This window comes from Panulirus ornatus, unplaced genomic scaffold, assembly GCF_036320965.1.
Source record: "Panulirus ornatus isolate Po-2019 unplaced genomic scaffold, ASM3632096v1 CTG_1146_pilon, whole genome shotgun sequence".
NCBI classification, from domain to species: Eukaryota; Metazoa; Arthropoda; class Malacostraca; order Decapoda; family Palinuridae; genus Panulirus; species Panulirus ornatus.
The window spans coordinates 53775-61438 of record NW_027264075.1 but is presented as its reverse complement, the minus strand read 5'-3'; the positions used below and the strand labels follow the sequence as shown (position 1 = coordinate 61438).

Genomic DNA, 7664 nt, shown 5'->3' with positions numbered 1-7664 from the left:
TGTTTCCGCCCGGGATCGAACCGGGGACCTTGTGCGTGTTAAGCACACGTGATAGCCACTACACTACGGAAACTGTATTAACATGTCAGAACCGAAGCAGATGTTTCAGTAACATAGCTTTCTCAAATGTTTCAGTGTCTTTAAGGAAAGAAATTTCTAAATAAATATCTTTATAAGATCATGTTTCAGTCGCACTACTGAAGCAGATGTCATTTTTGTAACTGATATCTGATGTTTTCATGGTTATTACATTTGCATATGTTTCATTCTCATTACTGAGTCATATGTTTCAGCTTCATTACTGAATCAGAAGTTTCATCTTCATTAGTGAACGTATGTTTATCATTTTTTCAGAAATGATTTAGTGTTGTTATTGAAATGTAATCTTAGACTTCATTCCTGATTTATTTCTGAAGCATACGATTTTGATTCACGACTGAAGTAGAAGTTTCGGAGTTATACCTGAGGTAGGCGTCTCACAGGCATTAATGAAACGTATGTTTCAGTAGCATTACAAAGAAGATAATTAATTCATGTGACAAAAGTTAAGTTCCTATCAGCAGGAGGTCTTGTGTGTCCGGCTTAGACCAAACCAGAACCCTTGTGTATGTGTGACTTAGCAATAGAGGGAAAGATGATGACATATCAATGGCCGACTCTCTTGTTAACAAAAGGCACATTGTAATAATGTAATGTAGTGGGTTGCTGAGTACTGCATGGCTTACCAGGGGTGGAGCTTCGACGATAGACAGCTGCCACGAGTAGAAATCTATATAATGTCGATAAACGGGAAAAACAGATATATTGGTTTGGCAAAGAAAGGAGTATGAATTTCAGAACCAGATTGAGATTTCGTAAGCTGCATTCCTATAGACTGACCTCCGTCAGGTGAATATATAGCATTGTAGACTGGATGATGAGGATTAGAATGAACCTCAGAAAGAACTTGACGTACTCTTCCTTTATAGATCCTGAAGTAAACCTCTGGCATAATCAAAAGTTAATATAGTTGCATGACTCTTGTCTCTTTCTTTAAAGTATCTGTGGTCAAATGTGGTCTTATGACATAGTCATACGTCTACCTTCATTTTGATGTTTCTACCAATCTTTATGGAGAAATTAACTGTACCTCTATGTACAAGCTTGAGTTTCCAGAAGACTTAGGGAAGCTGCTCAGGATTAATATGATCCATCACTTTACTTCCTAACACTGCCGCGTAGGGCAATACGATCAAGTTTGCAAATTAGACTGGGACAGTTTATCGTCGGATTACTTTCGATTCAGCTCTGTTAAGTAAGTGTGCAGAGATAGAACCACCATGGATGTGAGAGCAGTACTCCATACAAGGACGAATCCATCCTTTGTATAAACGGAGCAACATTTCAGAAAACAAGAAGTTGCGACATTTAAACAAATTACACAATACACATTGTTTTACCGAGTACTGAGTGGTGTGGCTCATAGTGTGACTCCCGTATGTGGATATTGGGGTTTCTGGTAAATGTTCTTACCATCATGGGTCGTCAGTTGGTGAGCTCAAATCACCAACACTTAGGTTAACAACAGAATGCTTAATCTATTGTGCTACACTTGCATGGAAACACTCCAGCTTCAGTTTCACCTATAGCTGGAAATGTATATACAGAGGTAAATCTTGCCTGCATTGTTACATAAGTCACACATATGCTTAATGTAATGGTAATAATCCCGGTTGTATACTTGGAATCCCATCCCGATATTTTGAGACTATTTCTAAGTGTGAAACCCTCACGGACCACTTACGTCATTCTTTAAAAGTGGCTGAGAACCCAAGCGTTGTATCCCCTCTTCTTGCATGTCAATCTTATATGTTATCTAACACTGTCAACATCATAAGGGTCTGTCACAAAGTCCATATGAAGCTGATGTATTACCTGGTCTATGTAGCAGAATTAGTTAACGCGTTCGGCTTTCATCTGAAATGTACGAAATTCAACCATAAAAAGTTTCTCCATAAAGACTCTCCAGAGTTTGACTTTAACGTTCAGCATTTATGGGAGTCACACGTAACTTACCCTCACCTGCTTCCCTGACGTCTAATGGAATCCTAAACAAAAAGCTGGAGCCTCATGACCACATCACACGACAGCTGAGGTTCACTACATCCTTCGAATGGTACGTCATATATCCAAACTGAATAATGACGACTACCAGATTTTCACTATGTACAACCAGGTACAGGTTACACAAAAGTGATGGCAAAAGTATTCCAGAGGTTCATTCTAAACCTCAACATACATACGTTAAGAACAGCCCCTCATACGGCCCTGATACACCTAAATCTATAGCAGTGTTTCCGAAACATTTTTGATTGCGACCCTGAATACAATATTTCTCCGGCCTGGTAACGCAAAGGAAAGATATATAATACACAATGTACACTTCACAGTACCGGGTGATAATTACAAGAATGGAAAAACAAGCGACTTTCATGGGATATGAGTATTAATATGGACTTGAACTTGGAAAGGGCATCATATCCCCGAACAATGTCATAAATATTCTGACAATGACCATAACTTTCCGTTCAAGGCCATACAGGCATACATCATCTTGAACAAGTAATTCTCCAAATCAATAAGTCATCTTCACTTATATAACGGGTAAGATGTAGGCAAATCTTATTTTGCTTTCTTATGAATAAGATTTCAACCTTCTCCAGTACTCCACTGAATCCTCGGACGTGGCATCATGGGTACTGAAGGGACGATCTGACAGGCTTCATGTTGATGCTGGGTTACTTGGTGTACCAATACCAGAATCACACGTGACCGACTCAGACGTGTGTCAAGTACATATTAAGGTTTTATTAGCACCCATTTTGCTTTTGTCAGTATGTCCGCAATTCGTCTTACATTCCCAGTGTCATTATGTAATTATGATAGTAATATTTCTAAATTTCTATTAACGCTTCTCCAGTCAGTGATTGTATTACCTTGGGTTACAGCTACTTCATGTAACGAGGTAAGTCAGCAGAATGGCGCTGTTCATGGATGCTGGACCATAAGTCAGAGGTACTTCGATCGCAAACACTATCTGTTGCGACTGTTTATAATAATGGATGGGTCAGGCATTAGACACTGAAACCTTTCCGTGATCAGAAAACGCTAATAGCAGAGCGTGGTTTCGATCCACGGACCTCTGGGTTATGGGCCCAGCACGCTTCCACTGCGCCACTCTGCTGCAGTATCTGTTAATATGGACCAGTGGTATAACTCATGGAAATACAAGCAATGACTAGAGAAGTGTTGGCCCACCTTTAACTTTACTGATAAGAAAGAGGACTAGTACTGTACAATTCAAAAGGCTGTTGAATGATTCTAAAACAAGCAAATGATCAATTGATGAAAAAAATCTCTCCATTAGCAAATTCCCACACAAGGAAATATGATGAAATCCTTAAAAGTTTCCTGTTTCCGCCCGGGATCGAACCGGGGACCTTGTGCGTGTTAAGCACACGTGATAACCACTACACTACGGAAACTGTATTAGCATGGCAGAACCGAAGCAGATGTTTTAGTGACATAGCTTTCTCAAATGTTTCAGTGTCTTTAAGGAAAGAAATTTCTAAATAAATATCTTTATAAGATCATGTTTCAGTCGCACTACTGAAGCAGATGTCATTTTTGTAACTGATATCTGAGGGTCAGTAATGAAGCAGATGTTTTCATGGTTATTACATTTGCATATGTTTCATTCTCATTACTGAGTCATATGTTTCAGCTTCATTACTGAATCAGAAGTTTCAGCTTCATTAGTGAACGTATGTTTATCATTTTTTCAGAAATGATTTAGTGTTGTTATTGAAATGTAATCTTAGACTTCATTACTGATGTATTTCTGAAGCATGCGTTTTTCATTCACGACTGAAGTAGAAGTTTCGGAGTTATACCTGAGGTAGGCGCCTCACAGGCATTAATGAAGCGTATGTTTCAGTAGCATTACAAAGAAGATAATTAATTCATGTGACAAAAGTTAAGTTCCTATCAAGAGGAGGTCTTGTGTGTCCGGCTTAGACCAAACCAGAACCCTTGTGTATGTGTGACTTAGCAATAGAGGGAAAGATGATGACATATCAATGGCCGACTCTCTTGTTAACAAAAGGCACATTGTAATAATGTAATGTAGTGGGTTGCTGAGTACTGCATGGCTTACCAGGGGTGGAGCTTCGACGATAGACAGCTGCCAGGAGTAGAAATCTATGTAATGTCGATAAACGGGAGGAACAAATATATTGGTTTGGCAAAGAAAGGAGTATGACTTTCAGAACCAGATTGAGATTTCGTAAGCTGCATTCCTATAGACTGACCTCCGTCAGGTGAATATATAGCACTGTAGACTGGATGATGAGGTTTAGAATGAACCTCACAAAGACACTTGGCGTACTCTTCCTTTATAGATCCTGAAGTAAACCTCTGGCATAATCAAAAGTTAATATAGTTGCATGACTCTTGTCTCTTTCTTTAAAGTGTCTGTGGTCAAATGTGGTCTTATGACGTGGTCATACGTCTACCTTCATTTTCATGTTTCTACCAATCTTTATGGAGAAATTAACTGTACCTCTATGTACAAGCTTGAGTTTCCAGAAGACTTAGGGAAGCTGCTCAGGATTAATATGATCCATCACTTTACTTCCTAACACTGCCGCGTAGGGCAATACGATCAAGTTTAGAAATTAGACTGGGACATTTTATCGGTCGGATTACTTTCGATTCAGCTCTGTTAAGTAAGTGTGCAGAGATAGAACCATCCTGGATGTCAGAGCAGTGCTCCATACAAGTACCACTCCAAATCCCTTGTATAAACGGAGGAACATTTCAGAAGAAAAGAATTTGCGACATTTAAACAAATTGCACAATACACATTGTTTTTCCGAGTACTGAGTGGTGTGGCACATAGTGTGACTCCCGTGTGTGGATATTGGAGTTTCTTGTAAATGTTCTTACAATCATGGGTCGTCAGTTGGTAAGCTTAAATCACCAATACTTAGGTTAACAACGGCATGCGTAATCTATTGTGCTATGGAGGCCTGGAAACACTCTAGCTTCAGCTGGGCCTGTAGCTGGAACTATGGAGAAAGAGGTAATTGTTGTCTGTATCATTACGTAAGTGCCACAAATGTTTAATGTATTGATAAACATCCCAGTACTTTTTAACACTTTTTTCAGTGTGAAACTCTCTTGGACCACTTACGTCATTCTTTAAAAGTGGCTGAGAACCCAAACGTTGCATCCCCTCTTCTTGCATATCAATATTATATGTTATCTAACACTGTCAACATCATAAGGGTCTGTCACAAAGTCCATATGAAGCTGATGTATTACCTGGTCTATGTAGCAGAATTAGTTAACGCGTTCGGCTTTCATCTGAAATGTACGAAATTCAACCATAAAAAGTTTCTCCATAAAGACTCTCCAGAGTTTGACTTTAACGTTCAGCATTTATGGGAGTCACACCTAACTTACCCTCACCTGCTTCCCTGACGTCTAATGGAATCCTAAACAAAAAGCTGGAGCCTCATGACCACATCACACGACAGCTGAGGTTCACTACATCCTTCGAATGGTACGTCATATATCCAAACTGAATAATGACGACTACCAGATTTTCACTATGTACAACCAGGTACAGGTTACACAAAAGTGATGGCAAAAGTATTCCAGAGGTTCATTCTAAACCTCAACATACATACGGCAGAACAGCCCCTCACACCTCCCTGATAGACCTAAATCTATAGCAGTGTTTCCTAAACATTTTTGATTGCAGCCCTGAGTACAATGTTTTCCCGGCCTGGTAACCCAAAAGGAAAGATATATAACACATTATGTACGCTTCACAGTACCAAGTGCTAATTACAAAAAAAGGAAAACAAGCGACATTTATGAGATATGTTTATGGTAATATGGACTTGAACTGGGAAAGGACATCATATCCACGAACAATGTCATGAATATTCATGACAATGACCACATCTTTCCGCTCAAGACCATACAGGCATACATCCTTTGAACAAGTACTTCTCCAAAACTAAACGTCATTTTCACATCTATAACGGGTAAGATATAGGCAAATCTTACTTTCTTTCTGATAGATAAGATCTCAACCTTCTCCAGTACGCCATTGAATCCTCGGACGTGGCATCATGGGTACTGAGGGACGAGCTGACGTCAGGCATCATGTTCACGTTGGGTCACTTGGCGTACCAATACCAGTATTACACGTGACTGACTCGAACGTGTGTCAAGTATATATGGAGGTTTTATTAGCACCGATTTTAATTTTGTCAATATTTCGGTAATTTCTCATAATTTAAGTGTCATCATATAATCATAATAGGAATGTTTCTTAATTTTTCCTAACACTTCTCCAGTCAATACTAGTATTGCCTTGGCTACACCCATTTTTATGTAAGCAAGTATTGCAGCAGAATGGTGCAGTGGAAGAGATCAGGGCCCATCAGCCAGAGATCCGTCGATCAAAAACACGATCTGCAGCGAGTGTTTATGATAATGGGTGGGTCAGGCTTAGACACTGGTAACCTCCAGTGATCAGAAAACACTATTAGTAGAGAGTGGTTTCGACCCACGGACCTCTGGGTTATGGGCCCAGCACGCTTCCACTGCGCCACTCTGCCGCAGTACCTGGCAACATGGACCAGTGGTATAACTCATGGCAATACAAGCAATGACTGGAGAAGTGTTGGCCCACCTTATCTTAAATAGATCCAGCAAAATGATTCGAATAGTAGTAATATCAAATGATTAAAGAACTCTTTCCATCAGCAACTTCCCACACAAGCAAATGTAATGAAATCCTTAAAAGTTTAATGTTTCCGCCCGGGATCGAACCGGGGACCTTGTGCGTGTTAAGCACACGTGATAACCACTACACTACGGAAACTATATCAACTTGAATGAAGCAGATGTTTCATCGCCATCACTGGAGCAGATCTTGCATATCTCACTACTGAAACATAGGTTTCAATATCAATACTGAAACACATGTCAGAACAGAAGATGTTTCACTGACATTTCCTTCTCAAGTGTTTCAGTGCCTTTAAGGAAGAAAACTTTTATATATTGTTATAAGATCATGTTTCAGTCTCACTACTGAAGCAGATATTTTATTGTCATTTTTGTAGCTGATGTTTTGGGATCAATACTGAAGGCATATGTTTTTACAGTTATTATGTTTGCTGTTATTTCAGTCTCATTACTGCATCAGATGTTTCAGCTTCATTACTGATCATATGTTTGATTATCACTTTCAGAGATGATTTAGTGTTATTGTTGAAGGGCAATTTTAGTTTTCATTACTGATGTATTTCTGAAGCAGATGTTTTGGCTTTACGACTGAAGTCGAAGTTTCTAGGTTATACCTGAGGCAGGCATCTCAAAGTCATAACTGAAGTGTCTTGTATGTCCGGCCGAAACAAACAAGAACTCTTGTGTATGTGTGACTTGGCGATTGAGGAAAAGATGAAGACATGTCAATGGCCGACTCTCTTGTTAACAACAGGCACATTGTAATAATGAAATTTAGTAGGTTCTTGAGTACTGCATAGCCTACCAGTGGCGGAGGTACGAAAATAGATAGCTTCTAGGAGGAGAAATCGATGTAGTGT

At 39.4% G+C, this 7664-nt stretch overlaps 3 non-coding genes across 3 annotated transcripts; all 3 read right to left on the bottom strand.

The window, feature by feature from the left end:
• Positions 1–73, bottom strand: TRNAV-AAC (transfer RNA valine (anticodon AAC)). Its single transcript has one exon. It is a non-coding gene; the product is annotated as a tRNA-Val (tRNA).
• Positions 74–3451: 3378 nt separating this feature from the next.
• Positions 3452–3524, bottom strand: TRNAV-AAC (transfer RNA valine (anticodon AAC)). The gene has a single exon. It is a non-coding gene; the product is annotated as a tRNA-Val (tRNA).
• A 3343-nt stretch (positions 3525–6867) lies between these two features.
• TRNAV-AAC (transfer RNA valine (anticodon AAC)) lies at positions 6868–6940 on the bottom strand. Its single transcript has one exon. It is a non-coding gene; the product is annotated as a tRNA-Val (tRNA).
• Positions 6941–7664: the final 724 nt, after the last annotated feature.